This window comes from Ranitomeya variabilis, chromosome 3, assembly GCF_051348905.1.
Source record: "Ranitomeya variabilis isolate aRanVar5 chromosome 3, aRanVar5.hap1, whole genome shotgun sequence".
Lineage (NCBI taxonomy): Eukaryota > Metazoa > Chordata > Amphibia > Anura > Dendrobatidae > Ranitomeya > Ranitomeya variabilis.
The window spans coordinates 310,934,855-310,955,422 of NC_135234.1; the positions used below are offsets into that span (position 1 = coordinate 310,934,855).

Below are 20,568 nucleotides of genomic sequence, written 5' to 3' on the forward strand. Positions count from 1 at the left end.
CGCCACATTACCACACTACCACACATAATCCCGCCCCCCACCACATTACCACCCATAATCCCGCCCCCCACCACATTACCACATTACCACATTACCACACATAATCCCGCCCCCCCACCACATTATGACACACAATCCCATCCTCACACATTAAATTGTACCTGGTAGAAGTCAAGGAAAGATCTTTGAAAATGACGAAAATGACTATACATTTAATTGTGTTTACAGAGAAATTTTTACCTAATTTATGTTTCGTTATGAAATTTGTTTAGATGATGGAATGAATAAAAAACGCACATCTTACTGAATCCAGTTTGTTTTTGATTTTACACTGTGAATAAAATGTATTTTTAGTATTATTCAGATTTTTAATGATTATTATTGTTATTAACTTCATTTTAAGTTAAATTACCACCTGCATAAGCGCTATTGAATGTTGTCATTATTTACTTTAGTTTAATCACCAGCAGCGTTAATTAGATAGCAATGAGCGTGCCGAGCGTTAGCTGGCTGGAAACAGCTAGTATATATATATATACTTCTCTTTGCGAGAATTTAGCTCCCACAGAGCAGTATACATGCGGCGCATGTCAGAAAAGGGGTTAAAGGGAATCAGTCATCAAAAAGACAGTATTTTCCTGCAGCCACAGTGCTAATTGGCATCTACCATAATTTCACACAGTCAGCAATGTAATCTAATGTTTGGCTGCAGGGAGAAAATTAAAGAGGTATTCCCATCCCCAAAATTCTATACCAATATATAGTAGGTGTAATAATATTAGCAAATACCTCTAATTAGAAATGTATAGTTTTTCTGATTCACTATATCTCTTTTCTCATGTGCAGGCATTGCAGGACCTTAGGTGTCCATGGTTAAAACCACTGATATAGTGACAGTTAGCTAGTTGCTAGTGGTCGTAACCATGGATACCTAAGGTCCGGCAATGCCTGCACAAGAGGAAAGAGACATAGTGAATTAGAAAAACTGCGCTACATTTCTAATTGGAGGTAATTGCTAATATTTTTTTTTTAAATTCGTTTATTAAAACACTTAATTCACATGAACATACTCAATTTACATATTTCCACGTCAGTGCAGGTACATCATAAAGATAGATTCATCAACATAATACTTTATACACCGATCGGGTCATGCAAAGTTGAAATATAATAGTATGTCACATATACTGAAAATCCTAAAGCTCAACCTATCTTACTGCCTAAACAAAACAAAACGGTCTCCACCACCTTAGCATAGCAGTTTTAATGCTCAGCGTGATTCACTCTATTTCTCAAGTCTTTGCTATACAGAATCTAGGCCCTCAACTACGTGATGACACAGTGAGGTATGACGAGTTCCACAGGTCCCAAATTTTATTAAATTTATCCAAACAGCCTCTATTTTGGTATAAGGTGCGTTCATATGGCACGATTAGATTTACCAACTCTATCCAGGCCCTAAGAGACGGATGTGAAATGCCCATCCAACGCAAGGCAATCAATTTTCTTGCCAGAAAAAGCGTCTCTCTCAAAAAAATTTGAACATGGTGGCCCCACATCTCCTCCTCCAGTATCCCAAATAAACACACTGACGGGGTCAGGGGAACAGGAATATGTACAAGGGAAGTCAACAACGTGGTCACCTCTTTCCAATAAGACATAATAACTGGACATTCCCATATCATGTGTATGAAATCCGCCTCCTCCATATGACATCTAGTACATTCTGAAGACCGGGACCACCCAATTTTAAATAATCGCAGTGGGGTTAGATATGATTGATGCAAAATGTATAACTGTATCATTTTATTGTTAGCCGAGGGTGACACCCTGGTTGGGGACTCAAGGGCCATCTCCCAGTCCTCACCCTGCAGATCGGGTATCAGGACCCTCCACTTGTCCCTTATCGGTAACAAGGTAGCATCAGCACCCACGGACAACATATAAGTATACAATACGGAGATAAGACCCCGGGGTCCCTGTGACTTGAATATCCCTATCAATGGGAAAGAGGAAATCACCCGAGCCATTTCCACACTACGAAAATGTGATTGAATCGCTGATCTGAGTTGAAGATATCGAAAGAACTGAGGTCTCGGTATATCATGTTTATGCTGCATTTGTTCAAAGGACATTAGGGTTCCCTGTTCATAAAGATCATTAAGCGACGAAACACCATGCAGTGTCCAGAATTGAGCGGAGGGGTGATTCAGCAAGCTCGGGAAATATTCATTATCCCATAATGGCAGTTCAGCTACAACACCATCAAAATGAATTACCTTCTTCACTTGTCGCCAAATCAATCTTGCCAGCCGAAGTAATGGCAGTAATCTAGAGACAGAGGGTTTGTTCACCTCCAAGAAACCCAACGGGCAGTTGATCTTGGCAGCCTGAGCCAAATGGTGTTCTGAGTTCGGTAAATCTCCCCCCGGCATCCATTTTCCCAGAGCCCTAAGTTGTCCAGCTAAGTAGTATAAGAAGAAATCTGGCAACGCCGCCCCTCCCATCTGTTTAGATCTATGCAAGGTGGATAATTTAAGTTTGGGTCTAGCCCTTCCCCAAATAAAAGATGTAGTTAATGAGTTCAAGTTGGCAAAAAAGGATTTAGGGACCGGTACTGCACTATGTTGGAGGGAATAGTTAAGCTTCGGGAGGAGTATCATTTTTATCAAATTTATGCGGCCCGAGACAGATAAAGGCAGTTTACTCCAAATTGCAAATTTATGTTTAACAAGCTCCAGCAGCGGGAGAACATTAAACTGTAGATCAAGTCTACTACATCTTGGTATAATTATTCCTAGGTATTTAAAGCTAGTAACAACCGGTAATGGGGATAAAGTATTGAGGTGTGTCACCGAGCCATGAGAAAGAGGCATCAAGGCAGATTTATCCCAATTAATATATAATCCCGAACGCCTACCGAATCCCTCTATAGTGTTAATCACATGTGGCAAGGTCTCCTCCACCTCATCAAGAAACACCACCATATCATCCGCATATAGACCAATAGTATCCGTGCGGTCTGCTATCGTAATACCCCTAATAAGTGGGGAGGACCTCATACGAATCGCCAATGCCTCTATCGCTAGGGCAAACAGGGCCGGAGATAGAGGACATCCTTGGCGAGTCCCTCTCTTTAAGGAGAATGATTCAGAAATAGAATTGTTAATAATTATCCGAGCTCTTGGTTTCAAATATAATGCTGCAATCCATTTTTGGAATTTGGGACCAAATTGGAATCGTTGTAAACACGCAGACAGGAAGGGCCATTCAAGGGAATCAAATGCCTTAGCCGCGTCCAGCGAGGCCATGGCCCATTTATTCTCAGGTACTAACGTACTATATTGAGCTATTGATTGAACCCTCCTGATGTTAATAGAGGTACTCTTACCCGGCATAAAACCCGTCTGGTCCGGATGTATTATATCTAATATTACCGTATTTAACCTAGTAGCTAGAATTTTAGTGAAAATCTTATAGTCCACATTAACTAGTGAAATAGGGCGATAAGATCCACAGTCTAGGGGGTCCTTCCCTTCCTTTTTTAAGACTATGATATTTGCTTCATAATAAGAATCCGGCAAGGAACCACCCTCCCAAATCCCCTGAAATACTTTCAAAAGAATTGGTGCCAGAGCATCTCTATATTTTCTATATACTTCTATAGGGAAACCATCCGGGCCTGGCGCCTTGCCAGAGGCCATATCTGTTATGGCCCTGTTTACCTCATCAAGAGTAAAGTCTGCATCTAAAAAGACTTGCTGTGCAGCATTCAACGTAGGGAATACTAGGTCTGATAGATAGTTTAGACATTCCAAAGTATCAGAATCTCCTTTGGAGCTATATAGTTTTTTATAATAATCACAAAAGCATTGGAGTATGTCGTCTGTCGGGGTCACTACAGAGTCGTCTAACTTCCGGATTTTAAGTATGGTGTTGGATGTATTGTGTTGACGTACCATATATGCTAGGAGTTTACTGGACTGGTTTCCCAGTTCAAAGTAAGTCTGCTTAGTAAAAAATAATTTACGCTTGGATTTAGTGTCAGTATATTGACTATGAAGTCTGTGCAGGTGTAACCACTCCGTCCTGTTTTCACTTGTCTGATTAGCTATATAGGCCGCCTCTGAGTCTCTCAATCGTCTATCCATGTCATCATCTTCCTTTGAAGTCAGGAGCTTAATATATGAGATGGTAGAGGACAAACATCCCCTCAGATATGCTTTGAGGGTATCCCAAAGAATAGTAATATTTTGCGGCATAGGGTGGGATGTAATGAAACAGTCCAGTTGGTCAACAGTCCGGTCTTCTGGGCCTATTAACTTCAGCCAGAATGGATTCACTTTCCAATTTATAATGTTCCTCACCCGACTTAGCTTAAGTTTAAGAATCACTGGACTATGGTCTGAGACACTTCTACTCCCATGACACACCTCCCCCACCCGTGCCGCCAAACCACTAGAGCCAAATATGTAGTCTAAGCGAGATAAAGTGCGTCTGACAGATGAGTGACAAGTAAATTCCTTTACGTCGGGGTGGCGTGTTCTCCAGAGATCTAACCAACCAGTGCCTTCCATGAATATTGACAATCGAGATGATGAAGGATTTACATCCGTGATCTTTCCATCAAGACGGAGTCTATCCATACATTCATCCATTAGCATATTGAAATCTCCCATACACAGAACATGCACATCTGGATAATTTAAGGCAAAGTCAACCGCTTTCTTAACAACCGACATCTTAGCAGGGGGAGGGTTATATATACACATTATAACATAGTCCTCTGAATTCACATTCGCGTACACAAACACAAAACGACCTTCCGGATCTCTCCGAACCTCTCTGACCTCCCATCTGATATCCTTATGAATTAACAGAGATACTCCTCTAGAGTAACTAGTGTGAAATGCATGCACAGACCATTGTACCCAAGGTTTTTGCACATAACGGGCCGAGTCCCTAGTCAGATGTGTTTCGACCAAAGCTACTATATGAGGGTGATAACGTCGTATCTGAGAAAATACTTTGACTCTCTTACCCAAGGCCCCTTACATTCCAGGTCATGCATGTAATGTCAGACGCCATATCTCATCAGTCTAGAATGTATAGCATCACGTCGAACTTCTGTTACACCTGTAGTGGAGAAAAACACGGCAGTAATTTCTAAGTAGCTAACAATAAACAAAACCAAAACATTGAAAAACAAGAAGTGTTTCATAAGGGAGCAAAAATTCGTGCTCCAGATAACCCAGTTCAAAAAAGGGGATACCATCTCTGAACGCAGAGTTCGGTAAGGTTGTTTCCCAGGGCGCTGGCAAAGGAGCTCCCCTCACCGTCAAGGAAAATCCGGCGAGAAAGTTCCAAATTCTAGATAAATGAAGACAGCGGTCCTCTTAGGATTTCTCTCCTCCCCCGCCTGCCCCCAAACACGACCGCATCCACTCCTCAGCCTCAGCCGGAGTTGCAAAAAAGGAAGAAGAGCCTTGGTATACCACTCTGAGCCTGGCAGGGTAGAGCATTGAATATAAAATGTTTTTCTCTCTGAGCCGTTTTTTAATCTCCATAAATTGAGATCGTTGTTTTTGCAATTCCATGGAAAAATCTGGAAACACAGAGATAGTGGCATTGTTATACTTGATAGGACTTTTTTGTCTAGCCAAGCGAAGGACAGTGTCTCTGTCTTTACAATTAAGGAGACGTGCCAGAAAGGGTCTCGGTGGAGCGCCGGGAATAGGAGACTTTGTCGGCACTCTATGGGCTCTTTCCACAGAAAAGGTGGCGGAGAATCCTTCTCCCAAAGTATCCTTAAGCCAATCCTCCAGGAATGTTTCGGGGTGTTGACCCTCCGACCGCTCCGGCAGGCCAATGATGCGAATATTATTCCGTCTCAGTCTGTTTTCAAGATCGTCCGCCTTCTGTTTCCATGCATTTATAGAGCCAGCTACCTTTGTCAATTTAGTCTCCATAGGCCCATAATTATCTTCCAAGCGTGACACACGTGATTCAACCTCTGTAATACGACCTCCCATGGTCTGCATGTCCTGTCTGAGGCGCCCCACTTCAGAGTGCACCTCCTCTATCTTCCCCGATAGTGATGTCCTGGTCAGTGATATAGCTTGCATTAATTGCTCGGATGCCTGTTTCAATGTCAAGTCCTCCTGATCTCCATCTTCCTCACCATCAGAGGCGTAGTTTTTTGATTGGTTTTCAAGTCTGCTCACAGGCGAAGGAAGAGGTTTTTTTTGAGCGTATACTATCAGGTGGATCCAGTCGTGCAAACTTTTTAAGCTTATCAGCTGTGCCCGAGTTTTTAGAGCGGCTCATATTGGGTGTTATGGATTGAAATATCGCTGCAGCAGAATATGGCTTAATTAACAAGCCACTAAGTCACAATGCACACACAGCCTGCAGGGTCCTCCCTGTGCAACCTCGCCGAAGCAGCAGGGCTCACTACTATGGATGCAAAGGAGGGGAGAATCCCAGGAGCAGCTCCCACCACAAATAAGGCTCAGTTTCTTATAATATTTGTAGGCTCTGTCTCCCAATAGCTGCAGAGCGTAAGTTATAGGGTCGGCTGTCCGTAGGTCACGGCGGGTTTATAACTCCTGTCTGGGTAGCCGTGCAGGGGAGAGGTTTTAATGTTATGGGCGGCACCGGAGCCGGTCGGCTCTATATAATATAGTGCGGTAGCAACGAGAGGAATGCGGGGTCCGTCTTCCAGGACTCACACCGCACAATCCCCCTCAGTACCTCCGTTAGTTGTGGCAAGTTTCAGCCAGCTCCCTCCTGAGCTTCAGGGCACACTTCGCGCCTTCCGAATCCACCGCTGCAAGGAAAATGGCCGCCGCCTCCTGCCGTCTCTGTCCTCCATCCGCGTGTCTCAGGGATCCTGCCCGACCAAAGCCGCACCTCGCGCCCTCTCAGAAGCCGGGGACCCCCAGGCACCCAAAGGATTCCAGCGGTGCTCACCGAATCCCTCTGGGGTAAGTATATAATGCAGGATTCTGCAGGATTATGGGAGCTCCAGCCTGACGCGTCTGTTCAGCTCCGCTACATCGCCACGCCCCCGTAATTGCTAATATTATTAATATTATTATTATACCTACTGCATATTGGGATAGGATCTTGGAGATGGGAATACCCCTTTAACTTATAGTCTCCCTTCAGCTCTGTTCCATTTATCAGGGCACTGTTAGGGATGCAAGCCGTTCACACACTCTGAGTCTACACAGTGAGTATACTATGATCCTTTCCACTGTTCCAAGACTGACATCCTATTCTACAAACATGCTATACAGAGCAGTGTGTCACTGAAGATGAAAGGGGAGTCATTACGGTTCGCACACTGTAGCGCCTCATTCACATGTCCGTTTTCTGCGTATGAGCACTATCTGTGATTTTCACAGGTAGCACTCGTACGCATGATATTTCATGGGACCATTCACATGTCAATTTTTTCATTGGACCAAATGGTCTGCAGCAAATATTAGAGAGATGTCCGATTTTAATGGGAGGATCAGAACAAAAGCAGCAATGCAAGTAAAAAAAAAAAAAAATGCTGTCCGATTTTCATGGATTCTCAAAATGGAGAACATGAAGAAATTGTTTTGTTTTTTTACATCTGGAAAAGCCAAACACTATCTACAATGGTGAACATTAAAAAAAACCAACAGGTGAAGCTATCAAATAACTTCTAAAAAAGGCATATGAGGCACATATAAGAAGCAGGTGAAAACACCAAGAACCAGGCAAAAAAAAGGCGCAAATGTAATAATGAATCTGGCTCCATTATGTCTCAGTTCCTCAGAGTCTTAAGGTACCGTCATACTCAGCGACGCTGCGGCGATATAGACAACGAGCCGACCTAAACTAGATCGCTGGAGCGTCGCTGTTTAGGTCGCTGTAGAGACGTCAAACACAGCAACTCCAGAACGATGCAGGAGCGATCCTGTGACGTAACGGCGACTCACTTCTCGTTCTCACAGGTCGTTGGCTCCATTACATCCATTGTTAGCGTAGTTGCTTTTGATGTCAAACACGACGATACACGCCGACCTGGCAACGAAATAAAGTTCTGGACTTCTAGCTCAGACCAGCGATGGCACAGCGGGATCCAGATCGCTGCTGCGTGTCAAACACAACGAGATCGCTATCCAGGACGCTGCAACGTCACGGATCGTTGTCGTTCTCTTTGCAAAGTTGCTGAGTGTGACGGTACCTTTAGGATATCTGTTTGCTATTAGTAAACGAAAAGCAAAACTGATTAAATATATCTGGTAAAGAATTACGGTATGTGGCCAAGTTAAATAAAAAAAGTCAATAAACCTATAAAGCTATACACACACACACACACACGTATATATCAAGGTAAGACCTGAAACAAAAATAATCATATTTTTTGTTTGAGGTTTTAGCTTGGCTTATGCATTTTTGTAAAGTTTACAGTAAATGAACGGGGAAATAGAAGGCGGTAAAGAAAGTAATAGAAACATCAGTAGCAGAGCATACTTAAAACATGAGTAGGTCTGATGTAATGTCACAGTTATTATCAAAGATGGTGATGCATAAGAGAAGTGAAATTGCTCCTAATCTACTATATAATTGTTTAAGGGGTACTTCCGTCTGTCTGTCTGTCCTGGATATTCATTGGTCGCGGCCTCTGTCTGTCATGGAAATCCAAGTCGCTGATTGGTCGTGGCAAAACGCCCACGACCATTGCCACGACCAATCAGCAACGGGCACAGTCCGGCGGCAAAATGGCAGCTCTTTCCTCCCTGTAGTCAGTGCCTGCTCCATACTCCCCTCCAGTCAGCCCTCACACAGGGTTAATGCCAGCGTTACCGGAGCGCGGTGTAACGCACTCCGGTTATGCAGCTATTAACCCTGTGTGACCAACTTTTTACTATTGATGCTGCGTATGCAGCATCAATAGTAAAAAGATCTAATGTTACAAATAAGAATAATTTAAAAAAAAAAAGGTTATTCTCACCCTCCGACGTCGCGGCTCTCCTCGGCAGTACAAGCGGCAGGTTCCGGTGCCAAGGATGCTATGCAAGAAGGACCTTTCATGACGTCACGGTCATGTGACCGCGACGTCATCACAGGTCCTGCGCTCATACCAACCCTGGGACCGCAAGCTGCTGTGTGCACCGCACACAGGCGCCAGGACTTCAATGGGCCTTTGGAAGGTGAGTATATGTGTATTTTAAGTCTTTTTTAACCACGCATATAGTGCCCACATTGCTATATGCTACGTGGGCTGTGTTACATACTGCGTGGGCTCTGTTATATACTACATCTCTGTGCTATATACTAACGTGGCTATGTTATATACTGCGTGGCTGCTATATACTGCGTCGCCTGTGTTATATATTACGTGGCCAGTGTTATATACTGCGGGGGCTGTGTTATATACTGCGTGGCTGCTATGTACTGCGTGGGCTGTGTTATATATTACGTGGCCAGTGTTATATACTGCGGGGGCTGTGCTATATACTGCGTGGCTGCTATATACTGCGTGGGCTGTGCTATATATTACATGGCCAATGTTATATACTGCGGGGGCTGTGCTATATACTGCGTGGGCTGTGCTATATACTGCATGGCTGCTATATACTGCGTGGGCTGTGTTATATAGCACGTGGGCTGTTATATACTGCGTGGCCTCTGTTATATACTGCGTGGCCTGTATTAACGCAGCGGGTATTCTACAATATGTATGTATGTATATAGCAGCCACATAGTATATAGCACAGGCCACGTAGTATTTGTCTGCTATATGCTGCATGGCTCCTATATACTATGTGGCCTGTGCTATATACTATGTGGCTGCTATATACATACATACATACATATTCTAGAATACCCGATGCGTTAGAATCGGGCCACCATCTAGTATACTATAAGTGCGTGAGAAAAGTCAATTCACCCAAATTAGCTGACACAGTAAACCAAACACAGTATTTCAACAAACTAGAATCTATTCGAAGGGGTAACGTTTCTCTTTGTGGAGAGTTGACTAGCCAGGCCTGGCATGTCAAAGTGAGGATACTTATATGCCATGTATGCTCTTCTGGGAAATTAAATATGCAAATTGCCTCTTCAGAGAGGGAGAGGAGTAGAATTCTAGTGTCACCGATTGTAAGTAGTAACGACAGGCGAACCTGAACAGTAAATTGCAAGGCACAGACACTGAACACGGACTTCACCAGGAAGTCCATGTTACTGGTCGAGTTTGGCCCCTCGAACACCAGGTGTTTGTCGAGCTGTCATGTACATGACAGCGTGGCAAACATCGCTTCTGATCTGCGGTAAAATCATTATGACAGACAGCCGCGGTTCCCAAGATGTCAAATGACAGTGTGAGCCTGCAGCTGTGATTGGAAGTAAAACGTTTACCTCCCGTCACTGGGGTCGGCTGATGGGACTACTGCTTCCATCAGCCTGTGCCTGCTGCCGCTAATAACAGCAACAGATAGAGTGGCTAATGGGAGTATTCATAAACCGGCACTTGCACTCTAAATAAATAATTAAATTAGAAAAAAAAACATGGGTTACCCCGTGTTTTTGATAACCAGCCAAGCAAAACTCACAGCTGGTGGCTGCAATCCTCAGCTGTCAGCTTCAGCAAGGCTAGTTATCAAGAATAGAGAGATCCCCACTCCAATTTTTTTTAATTATTTAAATAATTTAGAAAACGGTGTGGGGTCCCCCCCATTTTTGACAACCAGCCACGCTAAAGCAGACAGCTGGGGGCTGGTAATCTCAGGCTGGTAAAGGGCCATGGATATTGCCGCCCCCAGCCTAAGCCTGCAGCCACCCAGAAAAGGCGCATCTATTAGATGCGCCAATTCTCATGCTTTGCCTGGCTCTTCCCACTTGCCCTGCGGTGGCAAGTGGGGGTCATATTTGTGGGGCTGATGTCACCTTTGTATTGTCAGGTGACATCAAGCCCACGGTTTAGTAATGGAGAGGCGTCTATAAGACACCTATCCATTACAAACCCTAATATGACTGTTTTTATTTTGAACAACTTGATATCATCTCACAAATTTGACTATGTTTCATTAATTAGTAGTTGAATACAAATAATAAAGCAAATTTACTATTGTGTTGAGTGAGCCTCACTTTTTGATGTAAGTGTGTCAAACTTTGGTGTATTTTGACATAAACTGTTGCAAGCACTGCACATTAGGTGCGTTTGTATGAACCTGGAGCCCATTGCATCAATTGCAGGTGTTGGCTGTGTTGTACAGCTTACTCCTGTCTGTAACAGCAGTAATCAAAGCTAGATGTCATTCGCTGAAGGTGGCATTTAAAGGGAATCTGCCAGCTATCCTAGTTTGCCAGGCCGCTACCATGTCTCTACTGCATCCTAGTTCTACAATCTAGCAAGCTCCTTTTTCTGCATCAGTGGCTGCTCTATATAAGATTAAAGCAGTTGTCCACTATGCGGAAAACCCCTTCTGACTCCCTATGTTCCCCCCCCTAAAATAACACTTAGGCCACATTCACACATTCAATATTTGGTAAGTATTTTACATCAATATTTGTAAGCCAAAACCGGGAGTTTGTGACTTGTTTCTGTTATACGATTCCTCTGCTTGTTCCATGCCTGATTTTGGCTTACATGTACTAAGGTGAAATACTGACCAAATATTAGTCAGTGTTGACACTGGCTCTTCTGAGGGTTGATTGACAATCCTTGCAGCCAATCAGCTCTGGCTTTACTCTCCTATGGACGTTATTGACTATATCACTTCCCCTAGATGTCCTTGTTTTGTCCGAAGGAAGGGAGAGTGAAGCCAGCACCGATTGGCTGCAGGGATTATGAAGGTACATTGTTAAGTCAGGAGGTCTCCGGGAGAGACAGTGCAGACATTGCTGAAATAGTGCTGGGACCAGAGGTGAGTATGTGTTATTGTTTTACTGGGGATTTGGGGGGAGGGAGACAGGGTTTTCGAAGGGGCTATCCAAGTAGTGGACAACCCCTTTAAGTATTCATCTATCGTGCTAGGCAAATCTGTGAGGACTGGTCAGGCAGAGCGTTGATTACCCCGGAGTAATCCTCCCTCCCCTTCACACAATTGACTTGATTTGCAAGAGCAACGTCACCATTATTTCTCTGTAAAACTTGCATATGTGCATGTCACTTTGTGTTTCAGGTGATGTACAATGAAGGCTGATGTGTGCTCCCCGGCTTCATCAACGCACTGCGCATGCCCTGGCAGGTAGACATTAAGTACATGAGCGATATTTGCAATGAGTCGACGGTGCCATTGCTCTTGCAAATCATACTATCTTAATCAAATCTCAGGGAATGCTGAGCACAGAAGATTGGACAGAATACTTGTCCAGTGCTATAAAAGCCCCACCGGACTACTGAGCAGAGATTTGCATAGTATAAGAGCAGACTAATACTTGATTTTACAATTGTAGAGCAATTGCTAAAGCATAAGAAGGACCTTGCTGTAATGTTGACAAAGGGTGCAGTAGAGACATGGTAGCTTTTTGGGAGCTAGGACAGTTGACAGGTTCTCTTTAAATGATTAGATCTGTGAGATGGGGTGTGTGTTTACCTGCTCATTGGAACTTCTGCATGAAGCCCATCGCGTTGCTGATCTGCATTGGATATTGTTCATTTGACATTATATTGCAATACTAAAGTACTCCAGAAAAACTCTGCAATCGTCAACACCAATCAATGAACTCTCTCCTTCACCACCAAACCAGGAAATAGAACTATCACTGGCAACTCCCAAGTACCAGTGGTGAGCATAAATACCAGAAGGGTGCGGCCAACACCGAACAGCTGAGACAAATATTTGTTATTGTAGATCAAAATTTGGAAATAAATTAAACGCCCAGGTCGGAAACAATATCAGAAGGAATCCCATGTAATTTCAAGATCTGTGTAATAAAAATTTGCACTGAAGTCTTGGTATTTGGTAAAGCAGGTAGCGCAATGAAATGAGCCATATTAGCTGAATCTATCCACCACCAATATTACAGTGTTCCATACTGATACGGGTAGATCAGTGATGATATCTACAGAAAAATGAGCCCATGGTCTACACGAAATTGTCCAAGGTTGAAGAGCCTCGGACGGACGAATATGTGAGTCTCAGAATGCACACAAGTTTTGCAGGCAGCTACATATTCCTGAACATCCTGGTGCACCCTAGACCAACAAAAATGATGAGTAAGAAGTTCTGTGGTGACTTTACTACCAGGGTGTCCAGCCAGAACCGAATCATGATTTTCAGTCAAAATTTTAAAATGGAGGTTCACAGGGACGAACAGTTTACCTGATGGACAGGCATCAGGGCGTCCCCTTGATCCTTTACAACCTTCTGTTCCAGATCAGAACATATACTATCAATAACTACACCCTTTTGTAATATAGTAACTGGCTCACAATTATGTCCGCCCCTGGAAAACAACGAAAAAGCATCAGCCTGAACGTTCTTATTCCCCAGCCTATAAGTTAAAAAAAAGTTGAATCTGGCAAAGAATATAATCAGTCACCATTCTTGCCTGTCTATGTAACGGTTGACAGATTCCAAAAACAAAAGATCTTTACGATTGCCATGACACCAGTTCTCAAAGGCCCACTATTATAACATTGGTAATAGAGAACTCTTGGCAACAGTTTCTCTTGGCGGACAACAGTTTCTTAAAGAAGTATGCACACAGACGCCATTTACTTGGAGATGAACCCTGCGAAAACACAGTTCCAATCCTTACTTCCGATGCATCAACCTAACTGACATCAGGCTGTTTAAGAATGTGCACAAAAGCAAAAAATCTCTATAAACATAGCAACTTCCTCACTGATAGGACTGGACCATTTAGAAAAGTCCGTACCTTTCCCGGTCATATAAGTCAGTGGTTTTGCCACTACCGAAAAGTTTTTGATGAACTTATGGTAATAATTGGTAAACCCTGAAAACCTTTGTAAAGCTTTTAAGTCTTCAGAACGATCCCAATCCAGTACCGCCTGGACTTTCGATGGATCCATGTGAAAACTGGTGGACGATAAGAAATATCCCAGATAAGGGAGAGAGAGTCTAAGCACCAGATTTTGCGTATCTAAAGGATGCGCCATTTCTGCGGCGGGTGAGGGCTGATTCTTTTACTCTGGAAGGGGGGCCATTATTCATGGCCCCTTCCTAGGCTATTTATATCAACCTGCAGCTGTATATGTCATTTTTTGGGGGGGATCACCCCTTATTAATAACCAGAAAATGCTATGCAGACAGCTGTGAGCTGGTAATAGCCTGGTAAGCTCTATGTTTATTGCCCCATTCCCTGACTACAAACATCAGCCCCCAGCTGTTGGCTTTCCATCACCTGGATATGAATAAAATAGGTGACCCCATGCCATTTTTTCCTTTTAGTTCTTTATTACCTAAATACTTGTGAACCGTGGATGAGGGACATCCACAGGACGAGGTGTGCAGCAGCAATCAGCAGACACGCACAAAGATAAGATAATATAAATATTTACTAACCAATTTATATAAATAAAAGAAGGAATGGTAGGTCAGTAAACAGTGTATACTGTTATGTTGGGCTGGTGGTTAGGAGCACTAGAAATGACCAGATGAGCAAACTAGCAATACAGGACGAGCTCTGGGAAGTGGGAGCTCTGCTGACCGCAACCGCTAATCCTATCACAACAACTAGAAATAGCCGTGGAGCGTTCCTGACTCTGCCTAGACGCCTCTTCACAGCCTAAGAGCTAACTACCCCTAAAGATAGAAAATACAGCCTACCTTGCCTCAGAGAAATTCCCCAAAGAAATAGGCAGCCCCCACATATATTGACTGTGAGTTAAGATGGAAGTCACAAACACAGGAATTAAATAGGTTTCAGCATAGGAGGCCAGACTGAACTAAACAGACTGAGGATAGAAAAGGTACCTTTGCGGTCAGCATAAAAAACTAACAAAAAACCACGCAGAGTGTGCAAAAGGAACCACCGCACCGACTCACGGCGCGGTGGTGCCACTCTGCATCCCAGAGCTTCCAGCTAACAAGATTAAATATAATAGCAAGCTGGACAAAAACACAGTGGTAACAAGAACAGAATTCACAACAGTATACCGTAAGTAACAAATACAATTACAGCAGTAACTTTCAATGACACCGACCTATGAGTGTAAGTAGGTACACTTAAACAGCATTAACAGTTTTATGAGAGCAAAATATAACACGATTAACCCTTTCTATGAATAAATATTAATAAATAAAACAACAGTGTTGTGTCAGTACTTTAATAATCACCTACTTGGAGCAGTTTTTAAAATGTCTCTTTTTCATAACTAACTAGACCTCTATAAGACTATTTAAATATGCGCATATATGTTCAGATGTAAGATAGTAACAGTAAGTCCTGAAACTGAAGTAGAAGGTTCCTTGCTGGGCTGAGTCCCGAATAATCAGAGACAACATCTTGAAGCTCTAAGGGAATGCCGATCCTCCCTAAGTCCTTACAGAAGAGTCCACACATGGCCTAGCCCAAGATGCTGTGTACTTCCTTGTCCTCACTGAGTCGACTTATGTCAAGCCAAACAATGCGTCCCAGAGTAACCAACAACATATCCAGAGTCCCAATGACCTTGGAGGTCAGATTTCTAGACCAGCCTCTCATGTTAATATTATAATTGCTTGTTTTTGTAAAAGTGTAAAAGTTTCTCACAGATAGTGTCAGGCTGTAATTGACATCTCTCTTCAAAAGAGCCGAAGGTGTGAAACGCTCCCCCTTCTTCCTGGTTCTTAGTGAGGTCCCCTGGCGAGATTGGAGACAGGAGACTGCTTTCTCAGGATAATATACACTGTGACCCCTGTGAGACCCTCAGCCTTCAGGACAGATGTTAAATTACGGCTAGTCACACATATATACCTATACATATTTCACTACACAGGCGATGATCAGATCACCTGTATGTAGCAGAATTGCTGACTTGCTATGAGCACCGACCACTGGGAGACCTCTGGTTGTCATACCAACCCACCGGTGACCCGCGATCACATGACAGGGGTTACTGGTGGGAGGATTTCCGGCCCAATGGCCGGAAGCGCGTGTTAAATGCCGCTGTCAGAGTTTGACAGCGGCATTTAACTAGTTAATAGCCGCGAGTGGAACGCGATTCCAGCCGTGGCTATTCCAGGCACATGTCAGCTGCTCAAAACAGCCAGAGCCCACATCAAAGGGAGGGAAGTGACCTCCACTGTGCTAGTACGGTGGAGGTCATAAAGGAGTTACCGTATATACTCGTGTATAAGCCGAGATTTTCAGCACATTTTTTTGTGCTGAAAACACCCCCCTCGGCTTATACACGAGTCACTGTCTAGAAAGCCAGTGGGGGAGGGGAGCGGTGGAGCAGCGGCAGGAGCCGGCGCCTGTGACATCATACTTGCCTCCTCGTGCCGTTGCTGAACGTCCCTGTGTCCCCGTTGTCCCCGTGCTGCAGCGCTTTCTGTGCTGAGCGGTACCATGTGAGTAATGAATATATTCATAATCTTAATGAGCAATACAAAGTGACCGCTCAGCACAGAAAGAGCTGCCGCATCAGGACAAAGGAGATGCAGGGACGTGCAGCGATGGCACGAGGAGGGTGAGTGTGACGGGGGAGGAGCCGAGACATACATACAAGAATGGGATGGGGGAGCCCAGCCATGCATACAAGATGGGACGGGGGGAGCCATGCATACAACGAGGGGACCGGGGGAGCCATGCATACAACAGGGGGAGCCACACAAAGCAGGACAGGATGGAGGAGCCACACATACCAGGACAGGGGAAGGGGACAATGCACTCCTGGCTTATACTCAAGTCAGTAAGCTTACCCAGTTTTTCGTGGCAAAATTAGGTGCCTCGGCTAATACTTGGGTCAGCTTATACTCGAGTATATATGGCAATAACCAGACCACATTTTTGAATTCTGACCAGTATCACTTTATGTGGCAAGCACTCTTGAATGCTTCAATATATCCCAGTGATTCTGATACTGTTTTTTTTTCATGTCATTGTATTTCATGATAGTGGTAAAATTTGTTCGATATGACTTGCGTTTATTTGTTAAATTATTGCAATTTTGTGAAAATTTTGAAAAAATAAAATCACAATTTTCAAACTTTCAATCTTTTAGTCATGCTGTCGAGAATAATTAAACATTTACCATATGTCTACTTTACATCTGCATCATTTTCAAATAATTTATTTTGCTAGGATGTTGGGGGGTTAAAATTTTTGTAGCATTTTCTCACATTTTCAAGAAATTTACCTTTTTCTTCAGGGACATATTCAGATTTCAATGGACCTTGAGGGGCCTATATATTGGAAACTCCCCAAAAGTGATACTATTTTAACAATCGCACACCTTGAATACTTCAGAACTGTTGTCAAGAAATTGTTAAACCCTTCACGTGCTACACCGGAATTAATGCAAAGTGGCACAATTTTGGAAGCAATTTTTTTTTCTTAGGAAGTTATAAAGGTTAAAATTTGAACAGCGATTTCTCCTTTTTACACCACCATTTTTTTTTAAGGGACCACATCACATTTGAAGTCACTTTGAGGGGTCTATATGATAGAAGATACCCAAAAGTGACACCATTTTAAAAACTGCACCCCTCAAGGTGCTCAAAACCACATTCAAGAAGTTTAACCCTTCAGGTACTTCACAGGAATTTTTTGAATGTTTTTAAAAAAATTAATATTTTACTTTTTTTTCACAAAAAAATGTACTTCAGATCCAATTTTTTTTTTATTTTCCTAAGGGTAAAAGGAGAAATTGGACCCCAAAAGTTGTTGTGCAATTTGTCCTGAGTACGCTGATACCCCATATGTGGGAGTAAACCACTGTTTGGGCGCATTTTTGACAACTAGCCTTGCTAAAGCTCACGCCTGGGGGCTGGTATTGTCAGGCTGGTAAGAAGGGGCCATAGATATTGACCACACCAGCCTAAAAATAGCAGCCCGCAGCCATCCAGAAAAGACACATCTATTTGATGCTCCAATTCTGGCACTTTGACTGACTCTTCCCACTTGCCCTGTAGCTGTGGCAAGTGGGGTTCAATTTTGTGGGGTTGATTGTCTAATCCTATAGTTATATGGTAAAAAAAAGACCGCAAGTATAAAGTCTTTTATTAGAAATAAAACAAAACAATTTTCCATTGTTATTAAAAAAATAAACAGTTATACTCACCTAATGCCCATTCCACCGAAGCCCTCATCTTCTATAATAAAACAAAAAATAAAAAAATAATATCCCTCACTTGTCAGTCGTAATCAATGTCTGGGGGAAAAACAGTTTTCAATTTGGACGGTGCCAAAATGCGACCGTCCAGGCTGAGAACCACTGGTGAATGAACTGCTGTGAGCGGAGCATCAGTAACCAGCGTTGATGTCATAGAGGTTACCTCCGGTCACTGAGGCTCCGTTCCCAGCCGAGCTGAACTGTGGTGAGATCCCCGCTAGCATTATGAGAACAAAGGTGACATCGTGAGCGCTCACCGTGATAGTGAGGATCTCACCGGATGAGCCAGATCAGCCACTCCTGCTGTCACTTATCAGTGGCAGCAGGGGTAGGCTGATGGGACTAATAGTACAATCAGCCACTGCCTGCTGTCTCTTTTATCACTTAAATATAACCCTCATCATTCTCCCATGCTCGTGCCGATTGCCAGCAGAGCAGGGGAGAATGATGAGAGCCGTGTTCAGCACCCGGCGCCGGGGAATAGCGCTTACTATAACGCTTCTTCCCTGGCGCCCGTCCGTGTGGTACTGATGCAGCAAACAGTGCCACTCGTGTGCCGCAAGTATTACACACACTAATACTGACATATCCGGTACCAGAAATATCAGGACATGGGAAAGAGGCCTTATAGCGAGTTTTAATGTTTAGCTGTTGTCACACACTAAAAGATGCAAAAAATATCTTTTGCAATAAAAAGCATTACCATATTTTGAGAGCTATAATTTTTCCATATTTTGGCCCACAGAGTCGTGGGAGGTCTTGTTTTTTGAGGGACGAGCTGACGTTTTTATTGGTATCTTTTTCGGGCACATGACTTTTTTATCGCTTTGTATTCCGATTTTTGGGAGGCAGAATGAACAAAAACCATCAATTCTGGAATTTCTTTTTTTTGGGGGGGGGCGTTTTATGCTGTTCCGTGTGTTGTAAAATTGATAAGGCAGTTTTATTCTTCGTGTTAGTACGATTACAGCTATACCTCATTTATATAGTTTATGTTTTGGTGCTTTTATACAATAAAAAATATTTTATAGAAAAAATAATTATTTTTGAATCACTTTATTCTGAGAGCAATAATTTTTTTTTTCCCACTGATGGAGCTTTATGACAACTTGATTTTTGCAGGACAAGATTACTTTTTTAGCTGTACCAAGTTTATTTGCATCAGTTTTTGTTCGGCGGTATGATAAAGCATTGTTTTTTGCCTCTTTTTTTATGGTGGTTACTAAAGAGGTTAACTACTAGGACAGTTTTATGGGTCGGGTCGTAGCGGACGCGGTGATACCAAATGTGTACTTTTATTATTTATATATTTTTTCATTCAAATATTTATTTAGAGATCGAATCTATTTTGATTTTTTTATTATTTGATTTTTAAAAAAATATTTTTACTATGTAAATTTTTTGGGACGGATCATTACATCCATTGTCAGAAAGGGGTTAATCAAACGGCAGAGCTTGGAACGGAAGGAGCACCATTTGCATTTTGGAACACAAATTGGCTGAAATAGATTGCGTGCGACATATCATATTTGCAGGGCTTCTAAGGTGCCTAAACAGCAGAAACCCCCCCACAAGCGACCACATTTTAGAAACTACAGCCCTCAAGAATTTTATCCAGGGTTATGTTGAGCATTTTGAATCCAAAAGGTACTACATAGAATTTGTTAACATTAGGTCGTCATATTGAATATGTCGTCACCAGTGTTGAGCGCATGTACTTGCTACTCGAGTTTGCATCGGGTGCTTGGGTATGCACCGAGCATGTTTCGTGGCTGTTAGACACCCAAAAAAAACATGGGAGGATTGACCGTTTATGGTTAGAGACACACTAGAGATTTTAAAAATCAGCCCGATTTTGTTCCTGCAATGTCGGACGAGTGTCAACCAAGTGACTACAACCCAATTTTTAACACCTAGCATCCAATTCACATCTGAATGGAGTGCGATTTTAACATCAACTTTTGCATAGCGCAATTCTCTATGTCATTTACACATAGTTTTCAAAGGAAGTATTCTTCAATACATTAATATATATACAGCTCTGGCAAAAATTAAGAGACCACCACATCAAAACCCTGTCATGGGCAGCCCAATCGCCAGACCTGAACCCCATTGAAAACCTCTGGAATATAATCAAGAGGAAGAAGGATAGTTACAAGCCATCAAACAAAGAAGAACTGAGCCAGGAGCAGTGTGAAAGACTGGTGGAAAGCATGCCAAGACGCATGAGAAGCTGTGATTAAAAATCATGGCTATTCCACAAAATATTGATTTCTGAACTCTTCCTGAGTTAAAACATT

General features: G+C 42.9%; 1 protein-coding gene across 5 annotated transcripts in view; it reads right to left on the reverse strand.

Moving 5' to 3' along the window:
- Positions 1-20,568, reverse strand: part of LOC143815893 (arf-GAP with SH3 domain, ANK repeat and PH domain-containing protein 3-like) — a 220,709-nt gene that overhangs the window by 101,062 nt on the left and 99,079 nt on the right. The window lies entirely within an intron of this gene.